Source organism: Cimex lectularius, unplaced genomic scaffold (assembly GCF_000648675.2).
Source record: "Cimex lectularius strain Harlan isolate CLEC.00 unplaced genomic scaffold, Clec_2.1 scaffold175, whole genome shotgun sequence".
Classification (NCBI taxonomy): Eukaryota; Metazoa; Arthropoda; class Insecta; order Hemiptera; family Cimicidae; genus Cimex; species Cimex lectularius.
This window is the reverse complement of record NW_019392745.1, coordinates 556,550-581,762: the sequence shown is the minus strand read 5'-3', so window position 1 is coordinate 581,762 and position 25,213 is coordinate 556,550. Positions and strand designations below refer to the sequence as shown.

At 35.4% G+C, this 25,213-nt stretch overlaps 1 protein-coding gene across 2 annotated transcripts in view; it reads left to right on the top strand.

Moving 5' to 3' along the window:
- The window catches only part of LOC106670736 (protein jim lovell), a 72,678-nt gene that overhangs the window by 492 nt on the left and 46,973 nt on the right, over window positions 1-25,213 (top strand). Inside the window, exon 1 of one of the 2 annotated variants that reach the window (XM_014401311.2) lies at window positions 16,123-16,221. The exons of the other annotated variant lie outside the window; for it this stretch is intronic. The gene's annotated coding sequence lies outside the window, so the exon portion shown is untranslated. Of the gene's footprint in view, window positions 1-16,122; window positions 16,222-25,213 lie in introns of those variants that run through there. 2 annotated transcript variants of the gene reach the window in all.

Sequence of the window (25,213 nt, the reverse complement as noted above, 5' to 3'; positions counted from 1 at the left end):
GTTACTTCGCATTCGAACATAATATTGGTGGCTGTTTCTCTCTCCTCTTTGCGCAGCATACAAATGGGTCACCCATGTTGTGTAGATATGCATTTATTCATACCAGTGACGTGTTTATAGTCCTATCACTCTTCTAATTTTAGCACTCTCTAATTGAGAGTGAGTTTTGCCAGGCTTGATGAGGGTTGTTTTAACAAAAGCTTACTGTGTCTAGCACTCTAGAGTTTATCCACTTTTCCCTTTGCCTTTTTTCGATCCGTTCTGTAATGCTGTATTCTAATTTTGTTGTCCTAAGAATAGGTTCAGGACGTAATATATTGTCTTCCAGATCTTCTTCGGCCTTACCCGAAAGTCCTTTGTGTCATGGTTCCCAAAATATCATCAGGGTTTTCCCCCAAGTTTTGAAGATTTTGAATGCATTCACTGGCTATTTTTGATGATTTTTTTTACATACTAATGCTTTTGCTTGGATATCCGAGCTTATGAAGATTTTGTTTGTCAGTTAAATCTCTTTTAAGATTGTGTAAGGTATAAGCGTTGATGTCACGCATTTCAGCTTGAAAGCCCAAGGTTTACTTCACTAATAACTAGATTTTACTAAATTTTCAATAGTATTGTGGATTGTATATTAACAATGGATTTTATGATTAAGAAAGCTGATTGCAAAATCTCGATTCATTTGAGGTTGGAAGGTTTGGTTGAGCCCCACAGTTTAATTTTTGAACCCATATAGGGTATAATATGGCGTTTATAACGAACTATGTCGTATTACTGAGAAATTCAATAAACTAAAACCTAAATTTTGTGAATCTTTCCCGTCCGAAGAATAGTGGCAAAGGAATTTAACAAAAAATGATTTGATTACAATTGTATAAAAAAAAGGACTTTTAATTAAAAGTAAAAAGAGAACAACAACAAAAGAATAGCGGCTCTGCCGTGCTTCAGCACATTATTTTTAAATAAGAAATAAATCACCAAACGCATTCATTAATAAAAAATACAAAAAACAAAGGCTCACTGGCGTTGAAAAAAAATATATGATGCCAAGCCGACAAACTGTAGTCTGAGAAGGCGATGAATTCAGTCAATGGCTCAATTCCGCAAATTTCTTCCAATCAAGAATCTTCCGACCTCAGGAAACATCTGCGTGAGACTGCCCGTGGTTCTCTCAATTCACGACGTGTTCGTCGCTTCAACCAATCATCTCAATGCATTATACGTTATAGATGTATTTTATGATGTAAAAGATAGTTGAATTTGTTTACAAGTAGACATTTGCTTATTAGGTAATATCGGTTCAGATCTGTCCTTTTAGCCCTTGTATGAGTTCAAGGTGAGTCGTTCGTCTTAATACACCTCAAGAAAACAGACGACGTTTTAATTTGTAGAAGAATAATATTTTAATGTACTAGGGTAAACCGTTATAGTGTAAAGTGTATGCTTTTAGGTGAAGGGGTGTTCAGCATAATGCTCCAGTTTGTAAGCCACTGCTTAATGAGTAGACATGACTCAGTAATAAGGCATGAAGGTATGAATCATAGTGTCAGAATGAAAAGGGATATCAGCCTGTATTCTGTGTTAACAATAGACACTGGAACTCCTACATAGACAAAACAACATGAATCCAACCCAAACTCTAAAGTATCTGCGAGATAGCATTTCAGTATTAGAAAGTGTGTAACAATTAATTAAGGTTTTTAGATGAAAAATGGCAAAAAGGAGGGAAAATTGAAAAGGTGCGGTTGAGATGGGAAGTTGGTGTCCGAGTGGATCGAAGTCACGATAGCTCAAGTGGTAGAGCAGCGGCGCATCAAGCCGAAGATCGTGGGTTCGAATCCCGCTCGTGCCATTGACTTTTTTATCTCATCTAAAAACGTTAATTAATTGTAATATATTAATTGGTCAAGCGGACCACGAAATTAGTGAATTTAAAGTGTGTAACCTGGATGCCAGACTCGATCCACATCGAGAAAGGCCCCGAGCATTCCTTTTCTACGAGAGTATCTTATCGCAATAGTATCCACAACTCGATGAAAATAGGTAATGAAATGATAGGACGTTAGTGCGGTTCCCAGAATAGGTCGAACACTGGATAACTTCCATTACTTTGAGTTAAGATGGCTGCGTTACAGAGTGTAGTTAAAAACTATTGTTTTTTGTGTGTTTTTAAATTGACTAACTATTCAAGTGGTAATAAGGATGGATCAGCATGCTTGTTTTAAGGGGTAGGTTTTTAATGGCACGCATAACATCTAATGGAGCAAAGTGTTTTGTGGATAAAGGCAACGGAAAAGTAATATGGCCATATTTATTACACATCGGGAAGACAAACTTCAACAGGTTTCTTGAGGACCACTGCAGAGTAAATGGGCATATGAGATGTGTGCAGAATCTGCGGAGACAAAGGAATCACTAAAACGCCGACAGACTGTGGTGCTACACTTCTCGGCGGGGGAATCTTTTGGGAACTAAAATATACCCATTGCGACCGAGTGAAGTAATCAAGTTCCTCGATGAATTAGGTCGGATATTATAGATAATATCGGTGGTATGGAAGGTTTTCATGTTTCCCGGCCTTCTATCGCTCCTTATCAACATGGTCTATCTTTTATCCCTGTTGTGCATTCCAACTACCTTGTTTTACTGTTGTAATCAATTTATCGAAATATTTAGTTTCAAAGAAGTGCTTCTTTCTGACCGATCCGGAATATCAATCCTCTAACGACCTAGTGTGAAACTCGCACAAAAAAATCGAGATATTAAGTGATTATAGCTCTCAGCTTCGCTAAAGGTGCGAAAGACATTCTGATAGCTTATAAAAAAAGTCCCGGAATCTTCCCGGGAGGAAATGAAAAAGTGATGAATTGTCAACTCTCATACAAGTGGTAATTGCGGCTTACACATATCTTGGAAAACAGCATTAGCCAGGGCCTGGAATAATCATCATTAGCCCGACATCCTGGAGTGTGTCACAATAACCCTCATGGCAACAACAAAACCGTTCTTTTTCTTCCTGACATCAACACTAAGTTTTTAGCACTGGAAGGTGTTATTTGGCTTTGGATAACATTCAAATATTTTCTAAAATAGTTTCTTGCTTAATAAAATCGATAGAATTTAGTAAAACTTATTTTTTAATTAATTTTGGTTTGCTCATGATTACCTGAGTTTGCTTACACACATTGTTTAATGGTTTGGGTCGAGTACCAGTTTGCTGCTTGCTTGTAGCTAGCGATCAGCGCACTATTGATGTTTATTCTTTGTCAAATTAGTTTGGCTTAAGCCCATCGCCACTTGGTGTGCTTAGTCACACTAGTCACATATCATTAACACAGTTTCAGAATTAGATACCCTTCGGAAATCGATTCTAACAGTCAGAGTTGCATCTGCTGAAAAAAGGAGAATTTAGGGGGTGGTTCTAGATACGTACGACAAAGTTCGCCAGGTGCTTGTATACCTAAAATGCAACAAAAAGGTTTATACGAACGAAATTGAAAAATGGCAAAAGGAGGGAAAACTCATAAGGTGGGGTTGAGATGGGGAGTTGATGTCCGAGTGGATCGAGGTCACGATAGCTCAGGTGGTAAAACAGCGGCGTATCTAGCCGAAGGTCGTGGGTTAGAATCCCTCTCGTGTCATTAACTTTTTTTTCATCTCAACTAAAAACCTCAATTAATTGTAATGTTTATACGAACCATGATCCGATTCTCAACCCTTGCGCAGATATTCAACATTTTTCCCCTAACTATATACGGTATTTCTCATTCATATACTCGTAGCTCTTGAACTATTTTTTTTTTTTTAATCAAAAAAACCCATTGCGAAGAGCGTTAAATTTCCTTTTGGAAGGCACCCTTCTAAAATATAATTTATTTATATTTTTTATACAGTAAATTTTTCAAAAACTGCTCAGTTTAAAATTGGTTTGAAAAACTAAATTTGCAACGTTATTGGAAAAATTCACGGTAAACCTCGGCAAATCTCATATCAAGCTTTCTAGAGTTAGACCCTTTTCTTTAATACCATTGAACAATGTGTGTATTGCACAAAGATGTTATAAATTTTCACGAGAAAATAATTGTTCTATAATAACCATAATCTATTACAGCAAATTAAACAAAAATAAGAATAGGAAACTATTGCAAAATTACAATTATCCAAAATTCTATTATACCTAATCTTTGATACTCCTCATTTGATGGCTTACAAACAGTAAGAGAATTGAGAATCTACACATAGTAGAAAAGTGCATGCAATTGTACTGAACCTCTAAGACCAGCTATCAAAATAAGTTGAAAAACAGAAACATTATCATCAAAGGATTAAAGTTGTGGATATGCTCTATATTGGCATCATTATTGTACGCTACTCTACAATCCAGTCTTTTTATAAATTGTCTGATATGTTTTCTGAACGTGGTGTGTTAATCGCTTAGTATTTAACTGACAATGACTTAATGATTGGCACATCCATTTTGACAAATATTTTGAAGCATATGGCGTCTATAGATGGCCATTTCTCTAAAACATGATCAAAGTTGCTCCCGAACACCTTAATTGCCTTTAATTTATAATTGGTTGTTAATATTTACATACTATAAAACCAACAGTTCAACATAAAATATATTAATATAATAAAAGCATTTGCACTAATATAGAAGCAAGGATCCACTTGGACGTTATTCCCTTCTTTCAGATGTTCACCTAATGTAATCACCTAGGATTCTAAATTAAATAGCTAAAAAATACTTTGGTTAGTCGACTACTACTTTAGACCTCCTGTATAAGAATCCCACTAGAAAAACGTATTTGTGTAAAACAGGAAGTCTACCAAGACCATGGCACTGGGAGAAATACGAACATACTATAAATTGTCTCTTGTCTGGGTCCCTGGGCATACCGAGCAGTAGGTTAATGAAGAGGCTAATAAACTAGACAGGGAGGGTTCCACGGCGATACCAATCGAACCAGAACCCTTGAGTAAAATTTCAAACAGCCTTAAAAGAGAAGTAATATCAGAATTCAACAAATTAAAGACTTGGTGAAACAATACACTAGTTCAGAGACAGCCATAGGAATATCCCACTTAAACGTACTTCCTATATGCTCAAATAAAAGGGGGAAAGACGGAATTGTTGCAGTTCTGGATATTTTCGATAATAGGAATGTTGAAATATTGAACGTTGCAGACGATAGCCTAAGCCGGTGTGGATGGGGGAAGGTTTTACTTACAAAGAAAAGCAGAGGAACACAATCAGGCTTTGGAGAGTCACAAAAGCCTGATAATTCCAAAACAATACTAAAACAGGGGCCTAAATAATAAACGTTAGGTTTAATAGCTTTCAGAAAAAAAGGACTAAATCATGGAGAAGAAACCGACATGATAGATAGATAAAAATCTACCATATTATCTGGTCTTGGGCAGTACATATAGGGCAATAAATGGACCAAATGAATCCCAAAAAGAATAGGCACTCCAAAAATAGATAGATGTACTGAATCATGAGAGCTGTAAGAGTCAAGACGAAGATCTCAAGAAAAATACGGGTGGCATCATAATGACCTTTCTAGTACAATAACTACCAAATATGTAAAACTTAATGAATTAAAATATTGTGAAAGTACTTCACTTTTAAATTATATCATACCGACTTAAAAATCCCATTCGTATCCGACCTTGCCCAATTTCGTTGCAAAAATGTTCATTCTAAAATTTTCGATCACTCATACCCCTTAATCTGCGGATTGTCATCATCACCTTATCCGTCAATCCTCGTCGGAGACTGAAGCGACGTTGGCCACGCGACAACTTAGTTGCCTAACATCGGCAAAGGATAGTTGCCAAGTCATCTCCACCCTGTTGGTGAACTAACGGCTCCGATCACTGACGAGACGCCGTTCATGCTTTACATGCCCTTTTGTGTGTCCGTGCACCATGTGTGCACGTTCACACAATAGAATAACAATTTCAATATTTTTGCTTGTTTTATATTGAAAGTACAGTTGAAAATAAATAAATGAATTTTTTAAAAATGATTTGAAGTAAAGAAGCTAATAGCTTCACTTTTTTAAGATGAGGGAAGGGGTTCAAACTCTCTCACGATTGAGTGCTTTGACATCGACCCCGTTTCTAAAGGGTTAAACAGGCCCGAGAGGTGGCCCCCCGAATAGATTAATGCGTTTCCAAGAGGTCCGGCCCATTATAATGTGAACGGCGAAGATGCAGATCGTCGCCCTCTTTAGCCCGATCACCCGACCCGAAAACTTTTTCACGCCAGCCCCCGGCCCTGGTTCGCACACCGCGCAGGAACATTCGACAGGGTTCAAGGGCAATGACGTGGATGGAAAACCATGAACCTGTACTGTTCCCACTGGAACGAGACATATTTGGGGTTATTAATGTAAAATTGGCACCATTACAAAATGACATGCCATTATGTCAATTATTGTCAACCTGGTCAAGGAAGAAACAACCTGCTCGTATACTGAAAAATTTGGGTCGCAAGAATTTACAGAGATTTGAGTATTTGGTCCCAATATACTTAGACCCCATGAGTATGTTCATTAATCAAACTGGTGATAAAAGCCTAGAAATATACTCAATTGACATTCGTGTCATTAGCCAAGCAGCAAACAGATCGAAGAATTTGAACATTATTTGTTGTTAACTTTGAATTGCCAACCAAACTGAAATGAGGCATGGCAAGCGTAGTCACTCTGTACTGGATTCCAAGTTGAGAGAATAAAAGAAGCAGATGCTCTTACAAGAAGCTACTAGGTTGATAAGAAGATAAGAAGGTAGGATTTCTAAGAGTAGATAACAAGGTGAGAGGGACAAGCCAAAAATTTTCTCGCGAATTTTAAAGAAAATAAATAACAGAATGTATCAAAGGAAGCATGAAGAAGTTGATGAATATGGCTACTAGGAAGTCGGGTTTTTTAATTCACAAGCATTGCAGCCTTCTGGCCTACTGTACTTTCCTAGTTCCTTACCTCAGCGCAATCGACTCAATCCTTGTAGTAGTAGGTCATTGAGAGTCGTTGTTACAATACTTTCTTGGGTTTTCTTGTCGCTTCAGGTTAGGTCTCCGTTGTACGGTTGCTTTGCATTCGAAGTTGATAACCACGGTTGTTTCTTCCTCCACCTTGCATATCCTACAAATGGGGTCATCATCGCATATAGTCAAGTTATGCAGATTGTTTTCTCAAATGTCCGTGAACCTATATACCTGTCACTCCTCTGAGTTTAGCCCACTCAAACTGAAGCAGTGAGATTGCCAGTGTTGTGAGGGTCTTTTAATCAAACGTACTGTGTCTAGCACCTGTAGAGTTTATCAACTTCTTCACCATTCTGTGATGGAAGATTCTGTTTGTTTTTTATCCGAAGAATAGTTTCAGGGCCAGGTATTGCAGATATTCCTCTGATCAGTGTGTCCAGCAAGGTTTTAGAACTTGTTTTTTGACTGAACTCTGAACTCATAATCAATCAATCAGTGTTAAATCCACAATCTTCCAAACAACTTGCTATACTTTCAACCATTGTTTGATTGCAACTTGTGGGTGTGAATGCTAAACTTGTGTATATTGACGTATTCTAGCTAATTAATTCATAACAAACGTTTTACATATCATCCATCGTCAATCCCAAGCAGGCCACACAGAGACATCTTACAATAGATTCTATTTATTATTCATCTCATGTGGCCCATAGTAAATACGATCTTTTGGAATTTTTCTGACTCATCAAAGTAAGGACATGTACCCTAATGTAAAAAAGGCGAGATAAACCTTAACCAGTAATTTGGTCATTTGCTGATCTTCATTCACATCATTTGGTATGTTAGGCGCATTTCACTCAAACTACCTTCTGTAGCAGTTTTAAGATGAAGCTTCTTCACTTTGATGACATTTGTTGCTGTTATTTTCAAAAGTTCCCATCACTCGAAATATTAATAAATAATTCTCGATAATGTTGGACGATATTTTATTAAGTGTGTGGTGATTAGTGACCGTTAATCAAAAATTATTCAGAAATCGTGAGATGCGGTCTGATGTGATGTAGGTTTCAGAAAAGAAGAGTGGGCACTCTCAACACGACACGCAAGAATGGCACAATTACTCAGAAGACAAACACTTTGAGCCCTGAAGATGATCTCAATAAAGATCGAAACGTTGGCACGATAAAGAAAATGTTTTTCTGAAACCTATATCACACCAGACCGCATCTCACGATTTCTGAATATTTATTAAGTCACTTTCATCCCTAAGGGTTGTCACTACCTGTTGTCCCTTATGCCAGATTCTCAGGAGTTCGTTGCTTCCCAACCAATGGGGGCGGGGGCGTTCGACAACTAGGTTATTTCAGCCTTCAACGCATGCAAAATATAATTTAACGTAAAACTAATTAAGTTCTATAATACAGTCGCACAAATAAATACATTCTTACCAATATTCATTCTGATTAGTCATTTTAGTACTCGATATTTCTTCATCTACCTTCACACAATAGTAATCGTCTATTCTAAAATAGGGTCGATGACATAATATTTATAGACGTACCCCATCGATCCTAATATATATTAGATTATTAACATAGTGTGCATATCTATGGAGAAATATCGAATACTCCACCGTCTAATCAGAATGAATGCTATACTAAACACACATACACACACACACACACACACACACACCTATTGCTGGATGGGCGATGGTAAAGCTATATTTCACCATCATCTTTCACAATTCGCACTAATAAATACAAGCATTCAGACAAAACACGTAAATCATATCTATATGCAATTGAAAAAACCACGTATTCCAAAAAGCGGAACAGGGGACCCAAAATATTGCTACTGTGCACGAGAATCTTTCTTTGATTTACCTCTTCCCCCACCCTGTCAAAATCTTATAAAAACAGCAGAATACAAATTCACATATAACAACAATTTCACACGAAACAAACATGACACCACAAGAATAGCAACACCATGTGAGTATGAAATACTTGGTTCAAAATTTACATTTACATCTGTATTGTATTTTTTCCAATCAACATATGTTTTGTAATTTACCAGGGCCCTGAAGATGACTCGAATAAAGGTCGGGAAAAAAATATTACATAAAATTCTTCATTCCTGACCGTTCCTCACTACTTCAACAATTGATTAAATATCTTCTGCTTATAACTCGTACAAACAATTTTAAGACAAGTAATTTAAAATGTTCCTTGATATTCGTAACAGCCGTGTTGGTAAACAAGAACGTCTTTCCTAACAAGAGGAAAAATGCAAACATCAAACAGTGACATATTGACGTTACGATACAATAATATGTAATATGAGATCTTCTGATGTCCACACTAGTCCACAAATAAAATTTAACCGCAATCGTGATTGTTGAAAAAAAATGAACATTATCACAATTGGTTTAAATATTGAGGCGGTTTAACTATACAATTTTATAAAATTGACCCCATCGCCTTTACGCCTTGAATTGTACAGTCGAGTTGACCCAGAATAATCACAACTATAGAATTACAGAATGTTTGATTATATCAATATTCGTTCGAAATGGAAAATAATACGTTAATAAACCTTCAAGGTTATTAAAAATTAAATCGAGGTTCAGAATTTCATAGAGTCGAGCCTTTTTACAATCTTCCAAAGCGTAATTGTCGGGTGATTCACCATGCAATATGAAACATATTCATAGCTCATTACACGAAGGATTTTCTGTTGAAAAAAAGGGCAATATCCTTCCCCGAAATCCACCCCTATCGGCAGGAATAATTAAATACAAGAGCTCTGTCTTAGGCAGGCAGTTTTTAAACGGGAGATTACATCCCTCCCGTCTTTTTCTTAATAAACGTATTTCTGCACCCTCTTTGATATTTAATGTTCTTATGGGCGTTGCCGCAGAGCCGAATCCGTGAAACGGAACTAATTCCTTTGATTGCTTTTACTCTTTGCAACTCGCTCTGAATAAATATTGGCCTCGGCGATAAATTATAAACAGGGATATTCAAAAGGAAACGCAGACGTTTTACAAAACTAGAGTCTTGAAACGAGATTTGTCTTATCAGGTGACTGGTTGCTCTACGCTGAAAAAAGAGTAACATTTGTTTATTACTGGACATTGGCCTTTCACCCCGAAGAGGTGTCGTTCTCCGATGTGCTGATTCTAGGGTCTATACATCACAAAGTCCACTCGTTATATATCTGGGTCGCTAGTTATCTCCCTTAAGCCAGATGCCCAGTTGCAGAATGTAAAATAATAACTGCAACACCCAACCAGATACTAAAGGCTGAAGTTTACTTTATAAAGGTTTTATTAATTTTAAAAGAGGTTTTTGATAACGAGAAGAGAACCGCCGTGATAAGACTGCATTTCCTTGGCAATGTTAGGATTGAGTCGGTCGTCAAAGAAATTTGAGATCGCCTATAAAAAACTTGAATAGGTCGATCTGAAAACATATTTAAGATTGTATTGTAAGCTCTATATAGTTATATTGATTGTTAAATCAATTGTACCAATATGCCTTTCATATCGTGAAATTAATATAGGATCTGATGATGACCTTAAAATCGGTCGAAAGCTTGGCAGTAACTGAATTTGCATTTTTCTTCAAGGCCATACCTTGATCCAGAGTGTTAGTGGGTGAAAAAGTGGTCGATACTTCTAACACTGAAAATTATCCATAGACTCGTAGGTATGAAGCAAGAATAATTCAAAAGAAGCAATAAAAGAAATTTCGCCGTTTGTTGGGTACACAATCAAGCAATATTTAGGCCGATTCCTGCTTTTAAGTTAATTTTATAACATCTTAGAGCGTAGCAAAACAAAATTGAATATACAAAAATAAACAAAACAGAAAAAAGAAGAACTACTCATTAGTAGTCACTGTTTGCATTAATCACTTTCACTATCACCTAGGAGGTCGCGAGGCCAGTGGCGCTTCAGCCATCTGGGAGAATTACTTGGAAGGGATGAAAGGTTTCTGAGATGAGGGTTTGTGTGGCTAAATACTTGTGGAACTTTTTGTAAAGGGATAGCTCGAGATTTGGTCAAAGGGATATAATGTGATCAGTTGGTCTTCATTCACATGTACAGGCTGCGTCGGAGGTTATGCCAAACCTCTTGAAATATTCTCCAATTCTTCCATGGCCACTGAGTACCCGTGTCATTTTACAGTTTATCCTTAGGCTTGTGGATATCCTGGATGTGACTGTAGGGAAATATTTTTGTTTGAAAACCATTGGAAGGTTCTTTCCATTTCTGTTCCCATATCACCATGCTTTGCTTCATGACCACATATTTAAACATAGCTTTTGGGTGATATATGTAATGGTAATTGTAAAGACCTCTTGCAGTTCCCTGTCTAATCCTGCTCTTTTACGACTGCTTCTGCTTCTTCATTTCTAAGGATATCAGAATTGATGATGGTTCGAAGGATTTTTGTATGTAAGGATTGGGTGTGTTGTAGGTTTTGTTGAACACCAAAGTTCGATGCCGTTTGTCCAAATGGGTCTCAGAATAGTTGTATAAAGGAGTCGTATTGTGTCAGTTTTGATCGTTTGTTCAGCAATCTTCTAAGTCAACATATGTTTAGCTCTTGTCTTTAGTCACAAGTGTCGGTTCCATGTAAAGCTCAAGGTATCGGACTACTTTAGCTGGTGCAAGGGGCATACTATTGTAATAGATCGGAGTAGTGGTTATTCTTCGAACGGTGAAAGTGACATGTGCACATTTTTGAACGTTTATTGTCATCTTCCAACGCTTGAGCCGCTGCTCAAGGGACGTGACATGGGTGTGCAGGCTTCCGGTTGAGATGACAGGACCTTTATAAGAGCAAACGATGGAGGTGTCATCCGCATATGTGGTAAGGATCGTATCAGGAAGAGTAGTAATGTCTGCGGCGTGTACTGTGAACAGGATGGGTCCTAAGATATTTCCTTGTTGTATCCCTGTATCTTTGCCATAGCCAGCCCGAGAGGATAAGGCCAAAATGATCGGTAACGACCAAATTGTTCATCAAGTCCACACAGAAAACTCTCACAATTATATAAATGTCCAAAATTCTACCGAGAGGAGATTTTTTCAAATAAATCTTGCCCCCCCCAAATGTATTGCTGGATCCATGAAGGAACAAATGAGACAAAAGTCCTTAAACGGAAACAGACCGAATTTCCAGGATGGTCGCAATTAGTTAATCGGCATCAACTAGACTATGACCTTTACTATCTTTGGTCGACAAACTTGAACAATTGGGTCTTAAAATGGTAAGTTTTTAAGTGTGAAAAAAAGTAAGTATTTTTCCGGCCTAATTATTAACAAGTTATTGAATTTCTTAAAAAGTAAATGTGCAATACAAGACTCATTAAAAAATGTTATAATCTATTTAAAAGGGAAGTTAACTATTCTTCTACCAAAATAAACTACGGGTCAGACTATTTTCCTTTCCCCCCCCCCAAATGATTTCTACAGTTCTGCAAGGAGATTTTATCCTTAATAAAACAAATAAGTGTTTTTAATCGGATTCTTCATATCATCGATTATTGAACACGTAAACAAAAACATTTGAAGGATCGAATTACAACGTGACCTTTTAACCTCATTAGAAATTGAAAATTATCTTGCATTAGTTGTTTTCCTAAATTGGTAAACGGAAACAGTTTGGGTCCGACGTATGAGCAAATTAATGACTGTTTTTCCTTATTTTGGGTGAGAGGTTTTACGGCAGTAATAAATTTGAGAGAAAATTATTACAATGTTTTGTATTGTATTGTATTGTATTTACAATTTACAATTTTTACAATCTTGCCATTTATATAATTTAGTCAATTGTGGCATATTTCAAACAACTCTTCCAGAAAAATCAGAAATTAACTGTGTAGCTTGAATTTCTTTCTTTTGCTATCGAGTTCGTCGATCGGAATTCGTCATATAATATAGAATCCGACTATCCCAGAACCCGTCTCTCCTCATGTCCCATGAATGTTCTTTAGTATTCATGTCTGGAGTACGAGCTGGCCAATTGTGGTAATCCGTACATCCTCCATGTAATGAGTGGCAACTCGAGCTATATGCGGTCGAATATTAACATGCATTAACTTGCATTTAGTTGTCCACATGGAGCGAATAGGACCATAGTTTCCAGAAGAACTCGATGTACCTTACTGCAGTGAAAGATCCGTTTTGTATGATAATCAGTTCGATGCGGGGGTGGAAGTTGACTCCATCCAATACCAAACTGACTGTGTTTGAAAAGACTGTGACTTAAACATCTACTTGAAGCAAAGCGTTCACCTCATTTTCTCCACACACGGCCCCAGTCATGGGATTGCCACAAACCGGCGCTCATTATGAAGAAAACATCCCCCACTGTTAAAGCGTCCAAGCGAAGTGCGATTTGAGAATAGTTGCCTTACTATTCCATGCCTCTCCAGTAGTAGAGAATTGATGCGGAATATCTAGAGACAAGGCTGTTTTCACGAAACCTTCTGATGACTGTATTAGAGTTCACCCTTACATTACAGAGCATTTGGAGTTGGCTACCTATCAATGAAGCCGTCAAATGATGGTTCCGTAGTGAGGTAAGAGAAATAAAACGACCGTCTCTACCCGTCGTACGATTGACCATACCTTCTCTTCGAGGCGTCCGGTGGCACTAAACCGCTGAACACCATCGTCGTTGATAAACACAAGACTAGGGCTATGTAACGAGTGTCCATCGTTGGCTAAAGCATCTGCCCGAGCGAGATCTTCTCGAATTAAAACTATACTTTTAAGGAGAAAAAAATTATTATTAATTTTTCGGTGCTGGGTGTTGGTCTGCGAGTCGGTGAACTCATGGTGAATCGGCACTGGGTCACTTATTGGGTCCGTCCTCACTGGAGGGTTTGTTGAAATACTCAAACGCGTTTCAGCATTTCGCCATGTTCAGAGAGGATCTAGAATCAGCAGAGATAATCTGTCAAAATGTAATTATAGTTTAAGAGGCTTTTTTATTAAAAAAACTTTTCAATGTGGTATTTTTTTTATTTTTCTGCTTTATTTGTGCATTAAATTTTTGGACGTTTCGGGAATTTACACCCATTACCTACATCTCACTTTTTACAATTTTTCATTACACATATTTTATTTTAAAAGATATATTATGTAAAGATATGTAAATAAAAGATATATCTTCCATCTTGGCCATGCGTCTTGTTGTTGCATAATGGTCATATAGCTTTTAAAAGAAAATGTATGTAATGAATTTTTTTTAAATATAAGATGCTGATGATCCAAAAAATGAAAAGTAAAAATAAATCTGAAAATTTAAAAAAAACATGGAAAACCTTTTTATAAAGATATATGACATGTCTTTAAAAAATTGTGATACATTAAAAAATTTCGAATTACATTTAATTTTTTAATTTAGGAAATTTTAGGAACGTATGCTGCAGCGTATTCTTTCCAAACTTCATTGATGTTGAAGTACATGATTCGTGAAGAAAATTAAACTTTTTTATTTATAGAGGACTGTAGTAATTTTCTATTTTCGTAGTCCATCTCTTGTATGGCCGATTTTTTTTACGTACCAAGAATCGTTAGATTTGAGATTTGTACCCTTTTTAGTACTTTTTTGTGTTAGTTAGCCCATTGACATATGGGACGAATTAGTGCAATTGTGTAAGTATGGAAGGAACTTATTTCAGTCCAGATCGGGAAGGGAAACTTGTCCCCCTAAGTGGTTTCGATAAATGAATACGAATAGGTAAGTATCTCTTGACTGTTTCCACAAAATAAACGAACCTTGCTCTGCTTGATGCTGATTCTGATAGGCCAAACTAGCTCAACAAGGCAGACCACAATTCAACCTCATCGAGAAATCTTACAACAAATGATGGAACTGCCTATAGAAATCGTAAAGCATAAATTATTTTTATTGTTGGTTTTTTAAACAATAAGGGTGGCAAATTTTTTGCCACTGATTAAAGAATCTTCCGAGGAGTAAATCAAGTCGCAAAAGAAAATATGGCGTCGGATGCTGAGCCTCCGACACACACATTCACTACACATTCGTCATTAAAACGACGAAAGCAACCTGAACATGTAGTTTTGGTCTTTTACTATCATCCTTAGTCTGTTGTCTGTCAGGGGCATTTCGCCCAAAGCTTCAGCAGTAGCAGGTTCACGTCAAACTATTTCACACTTCTGACAGGCTAAGAGAGGTAAATCATAATGATCGGCTTACCAAATTGCAAGTTCTCATAATAATGTAAGAGTAGCCGCTTAGAATTGAAAGGTTTTAACAGTCCTGATGAGGGACTGGGTAGCCGAGTGGTCAGCGTGACGACCCTCGCCTCTTAGATCCCGCGGTCGTGGGTTCAATTTCTACCATCGCCTCTGGCCTTTTTCACATTCCTCAAAACTACAATATGAAAACACAATGATTGCCCTAGCTAATAATGGAAAAAAATTCCTGATATAGTTAGCGAATTTTATTGAGATGTGCCATGTGATGAATCTGTACTTTGCCGCACTGTAACCTCTGTAATCCACGCATCATTGAAAAAGGGTAAGTGCAGAAATGAGACTGTAAAACTATCGAGACTGGAGGGGCCAAAATGATCGGAACCGACCAACCTATCGGTTCAAAGCATTAAGAATCCCACCATAACAAATAATACTAATATAATCAATCAAAATTTTACTATTTGATTAAATGCAAAATAAAAGTGGTCACTGATTGTAGAATATTGGTGCCTTGCCGAAGAGTCAATCGACGAAGTCCGCCGAAAGCGAGCGACGGTCCTTCGACCGCGGAGGGCCTTCACCCGGAAACCGTCGGCACGTCCATCAAGGAGTGTCATTAAAGATCAGCATCAGCGATGACCAAGAAGGTCCACCTATCTAAGATTATTGATCGAGAAAGGAAGAAGGGGCAGGTCTTCGATATTATAAGCGCGGGGGGCGGAGGCGGGGGCGGCGGGGCGAGACACACACGTTTTTTCCCCTCCTCCGCCCCCACCCAGCCTCGCGCCCGCTTCTAATGAGTGCGTTCATTAGGGGAGGGGGCTGCCGGCGAGGGAGGGGAAAAAGGCGGGGAAGGCGGGAAAGTGGGGGTGGGGACCGACTGCCCCCGTCGGAACCCAGTCGGGTTCCCGCTCCCACCGTGTTAAGTGCGTGTCCTTTGTGTTCTCCCCGGCATGAGTTAACCATCCAACTAAGCTCAGTAAGTCAAATTTTTTTTTTCACATCCCACTTCGTCTGCAACATCCACACAATTCTACATAGCTTTCTCCTCGGGGTAGTCGATTTCAATGACAAATTGACCAGTAAAACATTTGGACTTAGCGATTAAAAAACATGTATTTAAAAAAGTGACTTGGAAAATGTGCTTTTATTTTCAAAACATTTTGTCAGTGCGGTGTAGGGTTCAAAAGCCAAAGGAATCTTCCTTTTTTTCCCAAGTAGATAATTTGAACCAAATCGTAATTCCGAACAACCACCAAACTTTTTCTAAAAAATACGATATTTTTATTATTTCACAAATTTCAACATATTTATTCTAGTCCACTGTATACAATACTTACACATACTACAATTTTACAAAAATAATTTGAAAATGTAAAAGCGACATCGGTTAATTTGTCAAATCTTCCGGCGACAAACTTCGCGTGTTCGCCTTGCAACACACCCGCATTACCAAACGCAGATAATCTTCGAATAATCCCTAAAAGCGTGCATATTTCTTTTCTTATGGAATTGGATGAAAATCTGATTTTAATCTCACCGTTGTGACAAAAGTCGAGAGAATACTCAAATTCTCGCGCGATCATCGGACAATTCTTTTTACGCGCAAACTCATTGAGTTTTCCTCTCCATCCAGAGTTCTTTCCCCAGATTATTGTGTTTTTCTTGAAAATTTATGCATTTTTGCGAAGCGATCTGCTATTTCATCCCTGTCGGTCTGCTGAATCGCTTTGACATTTAGAACCTTGGCGAGTTCTTCTTTACCTTATGATAACTCTTCTCGTTTGTTCAGCATAGTAGTAGTAAATAGTAAAAACATAGTAAAAGTCATCTCTGTAATTTTTTTTACATTCTCTTTTTCCTAAAGAAACATCTTTAATTTTCTAGTTAGACAAGTTTTTCACAAGTTAGGATCCGCAGGCGAAGACTGGATATGATAGGAAGATGTTTCGAATTATATCCCTTTCTTTTCCTTTGGATAGAGTATTTTTTTTTAAAAACTCAAAAATTGCGAAAAGTACATTTCAACTCTACTTTTTCCCGGGTGTTTCTTACATTTTTGGAAATCCGCGTTTATCTTTATCAAATTACGATTTTGTTCGTCAAGATTGACTATGTGCTAGTTGAACATATTCTGCATCAATGTCCCGCAAAAACGTTTCTTTTTTGTTGTAGGCATGTGTGAATAATTTCGACTTTAACTTCCAACAAACATGTATAAGTGTTTTAGACATTTTTCACCCCCTCATTACGGATTTTCGTTACATCTATTACATATCTGCCAGAAAATCACGAGGAGACGTCATGTGTATTTCAACTAATCTATTTACAAAACTAGATATTTGCAACGTTAACGTTTACTAAGTGATTTCGAAACAATAATTTTACACAAAAAAATTTCACGGGCTTATTTCTCCCATTTGTCATCTCTGCGCAAGGATATTTTACTGATATTGTCGAGATTTTATACTTTTAGAAAGTAAGGATTGAAAGTTTTTATCATAGATTGACATTTAGGTAGTTGTTGGGTCCGTGAATTGTTGGTCTTCAAAATTTCCAAACTTCAAAAATGTCTCTTTCATTGGAAACGCTTCATTTTATGATTGCATCTTTCTCAATATATATATATATTTTAAAATTTCAAGATTCTAAATTCAGATAGCTGGATTTAGAAATAAATCTATCTTTTTACATTTTATAAGTTCGATAATTTTAAACATCTCGAATTTTTTTCGAAGTGGTTCAGGACTTTTTGAATTCGCCTTGACTTCCGACTATTCATTTTTTTAATATGCATATCAATATATCCACTTGGAAAATCGCATGTATTGAATATATTTCCATTTTTCCGACTTGTATCAAATATTTCCAAGGAGAAATTTTCACCTTTTCAGTGATTCGTGTTTTTTCATTTCTGTTAGCCTTATATTAAGGATGAAATCCACACATCCGGTACGTATCATCGTAGCGAGCCGCCGTGTGGGAAATAAGAATGGGAAAAGGTGCGGGTTTTTGCCTGTTTTTCGGGTTCAGTCAGTCGGCGTTGAAGTCTTCCGGAAATCATGGAAAAACCAGTTTCCCCGCTCATGGAGTTAACAAAAGCAAGCCGTCAGTGCAATACAGCTTATCCTTTTTTTCCATTCTGACAACTAGGATAATGCAATTTTTCCCATTGTTTTCGAGTCCTTTAAACGATGCATTCGTCAATTCAATCTTACTGTCTGTATATCCAAATAGAAACGGATTAAAAAGACATTTTGGACTGATTAAAAATAAAGAATAGTCCTTTCCCTTCCTCGAGTGTTATCGTCCCGTGTAAATCAGTATAATCCTCTTAAATTACATTAATTCAAATTATTTGCATAAAATGTTAAAAATATACACGAATCAATCGAAGTTTCCTATGCTGAAGCATATTCCATGCACTTGTACAAAACTGTTTTTAAATTATGAAAACATTTCATTATATACAGCAACATAAATCATTTATGTGAAAGCATACGTTGAAAAACTAACCTACATTTTTATGTTCTGTGGTTTTATTAAAAACATAACGTTTTAATATTTTATGCAGTAACGAAAATTTTTGTGCGACTTTATCTACTAATTTTTAATACTTAAAGCGTATCGTTATGATTTTATCATAAAAGGTTCACCATGATCAATATAGTCAAATTATTGAGATTGAAAAACTAGATTTTGGCGATGAATCGGGCAGTTTAAAACAATATTACTTAACTTTATGCTATGATAAATATAAACTGTTGAAAAAATTGGATTTCACAGAGTCTTAGACTAAGAAGATTTCAAGATGTGAGCTGCAATAAGAGCCAAATCCCGACATTGGACAATCTTTTCTACTATCGGCTTTACGTTTTGACTTTTGTTCAATATGACGTTTTTACTCACACCAAAATATTTTTTTTTTTTTTGTTCTCCACTCTGATCAGGGTGATTTAACAAAGATCTTCGACCTCTGATAATCTCTGGCCAACTGCAATTTCATCGTCGGCTATGCCCCACTGACTTTTCACCGGGGAGGAAAAAAAACACACAAATGGACTGACCAACAGTCTTTCTTTGACTTTCAGTACAAACGGCCAAATTGTTGTAAAGGTTGTAAAAACGTTCAAGCGGACCTTGAACACGTGACGTAATCCTTTTAATAGGAATTTTTATGTGAGAAAAGTAATAAATTTTTACACATACAGTACGTATGAGAAATACTTAAAATTGTCTTTTCCGGGATTAGAATTTAATTTCGCTTATAATTTAATTACACAGAGGAAACCAAATTGTTCAACGTCAACTCTCACAATTTTCTATTTTCTTCTTTCACCTACATTTATAAATTAACATACTGAATAGAAATTTGAAGAAACTTGACTTTGTGTGATTTCTCAGGTCTGTTTTAGAAGATGTACGTTTCTACAAATTACCGTTTATAATAAATAATAATTATAATAAAAACCAATTAGACCTAACAAATGACACTTAACCATAGTTTTTGGATGTGCTTATTAACCTAGAAGAACTATCTGTCTTAGTCTATTTTAAAATAGTTGCGATAAAAATAAGGTTATTTTTTAAAATTGTATTTATACTCAAATAATAATGATGGCATTGCAATCAATCGCAGGAAGGATGGTAGATCTCACATTATTAAGCTAAATTCATTATGGTTGAAGCCAGAATTATTAATATAAATGATTAGAATTAGAAATTCTAAGGAAATTAGGAAAAACATTTAATTCCTGGTTGGACATTTTTTTTCCAAAAAAACTTTCCGGAATTTAACACAAAGAAAAGCACTCAGTTGCTTAGACAAGGTTACGAAGTATATATCTATTGATATTATAGCAATTTATAGGTCAATATAACTATAACTCCCCCCTAGAAAATGGGGCGCATTATTTTATTTTTATATTTATGTTAATGACCTCGAATAATATACATAGTACTTGGGGTTAAGAAGATAAATTCAAAGGTCTAATCGCGTCTCCTTGAGACACACCTTCAAAAGCAGCTTTGATTCTGATTGCATCTATTAAATAATCGATATTTTTATTATAAAAATATTCTTTTGTTTTTCTTTGTTCTTTGTAGCCTGTACAGGTTATTTTTTTTACTCAAAATTGGCAATTGTTTAATGCAATTTTGGTTACAGTTACAACCTTTATCTTACATCAGACAGTTGTTGAATGAAATATGGATTAAAAATTATTGTTCAATTTTATATTGTAGGCCTACAATTTTAAACTCAATTTTAAATTTTGCGTTTCGAACGAAACTGTTTAAATTAATTTTAAAGTTTAATTTTTACAAAGTACAAAATTTTAATTCATAATTCATAACGTCATTTGTTACAGTTTTTTTAATGAGATTTTGGCTTATTGTGATTATATTTTACATTAAGTCAACTGGATCTTGTCTACTTTTTTCTTATTGGTGGTTTATCTCTCCTCATTATTTAATAATAAAAATTATTATTATTTCATTGCTTATTAAATTCCATAAATGTATTCTTCTTATAAATTGTAATTGTAGCTCTAGTGTGGAATATAATGTTTAGTAAATTCTTATTTTTGCATCCTCTGACGTGATTTTCTCATAAGTTATTCTGTTAAAATATTCGTTCAGTTTTTGAAAAAGTTTAACCATTTATGAAACTCTTGCTTCAAATGAGATTTGGCTAAAAATTCTTTGATAATCCAGAGGAGAGTCGAATGATGGTTTTTGGTCTTGATTTTTAAATTTTTCCAGTTTAGACTAGGTTTCTTCAATCTTGCTAGTATTCTTTATTTTGAGTGCGATTTAATCCATGTTGTTAAAAATAAAAAATAAAAATTATTTTTAGATAACTTTAAAACTCTTCCTTTAAATGAGATTTGCCTAAAATGTTTATGATATTCCAGAGGAGAGTCGAATGATGGTTTTTGGTCTTGATTTTTAAATTTTGCCAGTTTAGACTAGATTTCTTCAATCTTGCTAGGATTCTTTGAGTGCGATTTAACTCGTTGTTTAAAAATATTATATTTAGATAACAGCGAACTATTTTTAGAATTCTTCCTTCAGATGAGATTTGACTAAAATTTCTATGATATTCCAGAGAAGAGTCGTCTGTTGGTGTCTGGTCTTGATTTTTACATTTTGCCAGTTTAGACTAGGTTTCTTCAATCTTCTTAGGATTCTTTAGATTGCGATATAACCCACGTTATTTTTTTAAATTATTTTTAGATAACAGTGAACCATTTTTAAAATTCTTGTTTCAAATGAGATTTGGCTAAAAGTTCTATGATATAATAGAAAAAAAATCTTACGTTGGTTTTTGTAATTGATATTTCAATTTTACCAGTATAGACTAGGTTTCGTGAACTCTCCTAGATTTCTCTTTATTGAGTACTATTTAACCCACGTTAAGTTTAAAATACAAATTATTTTTAGATAATAGTCTATCTATTGATAACATGTAGCTTAATCCCCCTAAAAATATAAAAAATAAAACTATTTGCCCTAGTCTTCCACTGTTAAGCGGATTGTTTATACGTTTTGCTTTTGCGGGCGTTGAAAGGATAACCTTGTACCAAGGATTTGTATTAAATCCGATTTGACATCCTCGCTTTTCTCTTTGGGATCAGTGGCTAGAAAACTTTTATCAAGGCGATTCCGAAAATTAGCCCGATAAAAAATGTGAGAACAAAACGTTTTCCTCGAGATAAGTATTTTTCTCGAACACCTTGCCAATTGGGTGTTTCTTATCTCATTCGATAAAATCGAAACTAATGAGTTTTACATTTTCGACCAATTACACTTTCAATCATTGTTTTCTGATTGTGCTGATAAAAAAATTTAATCTTGCTCAATTTAAATTTTTGGCAGATATGGTAAAATGCAATACTCAGACTACTGATTTATCTTATAAAACATTTCATTTTTTTGTATAATTAAATATTTAAGTTTTAGCGTAAGAACCTTTTTAATTTGACCTATATGCACCCCACTGAAAGTTTTGTTTTATCATTTGCATTTGCCTTAGAATTAAAAATTGCTTAGGAATATTTAAAATTTATATTTCATGATATTAAAACAGGTGTCCCACATTGTTTCACAAATCGCCCGGTTCTCGTTTTGCCTTTGCGGCATGTAGGTAAAATATTGCAATGTTTAAAAAAGTGATAAATTTGCATTTATCACAATTGAAATATATCACATTTGGGAAAAAAGTGTTGCCGACGTGATTCTTTTTCAAATAATAACACGTCAAATGCTTGAATTAGAACCGGAAATACGAATGTTTACAATATTTTATACCTTGTTAATCGCTGAATGTCATGTTTGTCATTTAATTCCATTTCTGTCGAAGATGTGTATATATTTTAAGTATTTTCATTCCAACTTAAAATTGTTCTATTGTATAATTATAAAATAAAGGAAAAAGTTATATAATGGAATGACAAGAAGGCCAGTACAATAATTGTTGGTTTGTTTTATTATTATTATTATTATGAAACTTGTCCTTTCATTCGAAATGAAGTTATTTTTAAATAAGATATTTCAGGATGTAATAACAATTATTTTAAACAGAATTTAAGTTGTTTTCTTATTGATACGTGAGATTTTTCTATGTAATAGCAAATCTTAACAACTGAGAATTCTAAAAACCAGCTCGTTTTTGTTTTTATTGACATTAATACCCAGAATATTTTTCGTACATTTTCAATTAATGAAGGCAAAGAAATAATAAAACAATTTAACCAACCAGGTCTAACTGCAGCTCCTTCGACGCTAAAAATGCAATAAAAAACATTATTAAAGAAGGTAACAGTATCGGTGGGCGGGGTCGCCTCTCAAGGATCAAGACCTAGGGGGATCTGAATTGTAAAAGAAGGTTCATCTTCATCCGACTAAGGATAGGTCATGCTAGGTTGATACATGGACTTTTGCGCGAAAGCAATGTGTCCGACATATAGAGAAAGGTTACTCGATGTTGAAATTGAATTGTTCCTGTTTGAAGGGAACAAATCCTTGGCTCTGTATAGAGAGCGTGTAGGATTGCCAACCGATATGAGAATCGTGCTTGAGCTCGGCAGCGAATATCCACTGGGTCCCCTGTTTCGATTCCTAGAAGAAACTGGGTTGTTTCATTGTATATAAAGATAGATAGTTTTGGGCCCCTAGTGTGTGTTGAGAGTAATTGTATTTATTGGCATGAATTTGTAGTGTGAGAAGGTCAATGGAGGAATATCGAGTACTCCATCACCCTGAATGAATGGTATGTAAATAGGAACGAATATATTTAAGGATGAGTGGAAATATGAATGGATTTACGAACTGATTACTTTGTGGGCTAAATTAACTGTCCGTTTTTACCCCCTGGAGCCCAAACTCGGGCCGGACGTATAAGATCGAGGTCTGACCTCAGACAGCCAACACCCAGGGTGGGTAATTCTTAAGACCTGCAATTAATTCATTGTAAAGTATAAAAGCTAGAATTGTTGGTGGACTGCGATAGGAAGAAGCGATAGGCTCAACTCTGCATGTGTGGTATTTATCAAATATGCATGTGCATATTTGAGCTTGTAGAAATCCAAATCCAACCAGACCGAAAAAAAAATTGTATCGTACCTAACGCGCATCATTTGACGCCGAATGACATGGCTTAAATCCGAATTGAAACGTGTAATTCTTTTTATCTGCTGAATTCTGCAGCATGTCATTAACCCGGACACGATTGGTAAATGTTGTAAATTGAATCGTATCCATCCTTTTAGGATTAGGAAAGTAAGAAGGAAAACGTAAACGTTCATACATTGCAATTAATATTTACAGTCAAAGTGTGTTATAAACGGTATTTCTTTTTTTTTATAGCTTGAAACATTACGGTCAGTTGTAATGATTAAACACTATTACATACTTTAAACGGTATGCAGGCGTAATCACTTCGTCACGATTGTTAAAAGACGGTTGCCTGAACTTTACAGGAAAACCAGTGATTACAATTATTCACAATAAACTGACACACAATATTAAATTTATAACAAATAAACTAACCAGCATTAAAAACAAATAAACAGACTCGAGTGACTTTGAATGTTCAAAGTGGTTTTTGAATTGTCATAATATTTTATTTATATTGTGAAGTTAATAAATTTATCATATCGCAATAGAAGTAAAGTACCGTTTGATAAAAATGTCTGGTATACGAGGGAAAAAGACAGTTATGGTGATATGAGGAAAAAAGAAGATACAAGATTGTTTCCGATCATTCTGGTCCGCTTCTTCTCGACGTTTTGGTCTGTCAGCCGCATTTCGGCTTTTTGCCAATCGCGCTACTTTGTTCTCACCCTACTTATACCTTTACCCATAAGTTATTGCAATTTACTAAATTACTCCATCAGATATCAATAAGGAATCATCACATTTTAAACAATAAATTAATATTAATATTATTGTTAATTATTATTATTATTATTATTATTAATTTTTAAGGGCGTTTTAACGGCTAAGGTCATTTCACGCCCTAACATCCAAACCTTCTATCTTAGGTTAGCTATATCTCTTCTGAGTGCTATAAAGCTCTGACTCCAAACATTCACTCGTAATCTTATTTATCCTATTGCCATCCAAGCTTTAATTTTTCTTTTTAAAATTCTTAATTCGGAAGGCCAAATGCATACAAAATTCCCATTTTAAATTGCATAAAATTTAATAAATTTATAAAATTTATTTCTGTTTCTTTTTTTAATTAGAATTGTGAATTTTGTTCCATAATTTAAAAATTCCCCGTAGGCTTGTATGGCTAATAATAATAATAATAATGGAGTCAGACTAGCAACAGTCTCAGCATGAGTATTGGCTCATCCTTATCCTTTTATTCTTCCATTCAAATATGATACATAAACTAATTCTACATAACAATAATAAGAAACAAAACACAATAACATTTCTTTATCTTTATCTTCTTTTTTTTT